This window comes from Galeopterus variegatus, unplaced genomic scaffold, assembly GCF_000696425.1.
Source record: "Galeopterus variegatus unplaced genomic scaffold, G_variegatus-3.0.2 Scaffold1211, whole genome shotgun sequence".
Lineage (NCBI taxonomy): Eukaryota > Metazoa > Chordata > Mammalia > Dermoptera > Cynocephalidae > Galeopterus > Galeopterus variegatus.
In genome coordinates this window covers 174,518-176,021 of record NW_007727322.1, presented here as the reverse complement: position 1 = coordinate 176,021, position 1,504 = coordinate 174,518, and the positions used below count along the sequence as shown (strand labels likewise).

At 46.1% G+C, this 1,504-nt stretch overlaps 1 non-coding gene across 1 annotated transcript; it reads left to right on the top strand.

Moving 5' to 3' along the window:
- The first annotated feature begins 1,052 nt into the window (after positions 1-1,052).
- TRNAI-GAU lies at positions 1,053-1,126 on the top strand. The gene has a single exon. It is a non-coding gene; the product is annotated as a tRNA-Ile (tRNA).
- The last annotated feature ends 378 nt before the right edge of the window (positions 1,127-1,504 follow it).

Sequence of the window (1,504 nt, the reverse complement as noted above, 5' to 3'; positions counted from 1 at the left end):
GAACCCCGCAGCATGGCACATTCTATAAGTGAAAAGAACAGGTCAGGAGGAGAGAAAATTACATCGGGTAGCTACTTTAGATTGGGAATTAGGGAAGACGTCTCTAAGGAAGGAGCATTTGAAATAATCTCGAAGTTAGAGAATAGTTACAGAAATAGCACAAAACTCTAGGATACTCTTCACCCAGATTCATGACACTTGTTTTCCTCCCAACTTCCTTTCTTCCCTCCACGCACATGCAAACATGCACGCATGTGCACACACCAGTTATTTTATTTTATTTTATTTTTATTTATTTATTTTTGTCTTTTTGGTGACCGGTAAGGGGATCGCAACCCTTGGTGTGGTGTCACCCGTCACTGTGCTCCCAGCGCCGCACTCTCCCGAGTGCGCCACGGGGTCGGCCCCACACCAGTTATTTTAAAAATAAATAAAAAGTTAAACACGAAAGAGAGTAGTTACTAGCACATTTTAGAATCGTCACAGGAAAAATCAAGTCAAGTGAAGAGATTGAAGGCTTAGGTGAGGCTGGCTGTTTAGCTCAGCTGGTTAGAATGTGGTGCTGATAACACCGAGGTCAAGGGTTCAGCTCCCATACAGGCCATCCACCAAAAAAAAAAAAAAGAGAGAGAGAGCACGAGATTGAAGGCTAAGCAGAGAGAGGCGATAAACAATGGTTTGGAGTCCCTGAATACATGAGAGGAGGTGGGGTTGCAGACCCACTTGGAGGGACTGGGTCTTGGGAGGAGAAGGGACTCTTCCTTCCCTGCAAGAGGAGTAAAAAGAGATGGACAGAGTGGCAGGTAGGTCCATGGATTTAGTGGTGGGGAAGTGAGGAAATTTTGGTCTGGTGGCTCCCATGTTACAAATTAGGACTAAGGCAAGATTATTTGGTCCCCAGTGTAACCACGTTGAAAGGTGGTAGGATCTTTCAGAGATGTTTGGGTCATGGGGGCTCCACACAGAGGGTGGAGGGAGATGTGGAGAAAGTAAGAAATTGTTTTTGTGGTGAGGAGGATAAAAATCACATTAGAAAAGCAGAATAACCAGCTGGCTGGGTAGCTCAGTTGGTTAGAGCATGGTGCTGATAACACCAAGGTCCGGGGTTCTATCCCTGCACCAGCCAGCTGCCAAAAAAAGAAAATCAGAGTAACCTTGTTGAGTGGTCTTGTTGCTTTGATGTTGGTGATCAAGAGTTTTTTTTTTAAATGGTGGCTGGCCAGTATGGGAATCTGAACCAACGACCTTGGTGTGACCTTGGTGTTATACGGCTGCGCTCTAACCAATGAAGCTAACCGCCCAGCCGTCAAAGATTTAAAGAGCTGCTAATCTGCAAAGTTGTGCCAGAGGCACAGTGCAAGATGAGAGCAAGTGAATTGCTGGATTCACGCAGGGTTGGATGTCACAGAGGTGCTGGGAGGCAGATGAGAGGACCTAAGAGAGAATGAACATCATGACGAGCCATGGTGTCTGAGCAGAGCGTCACCATCATGCCTGTATTTCT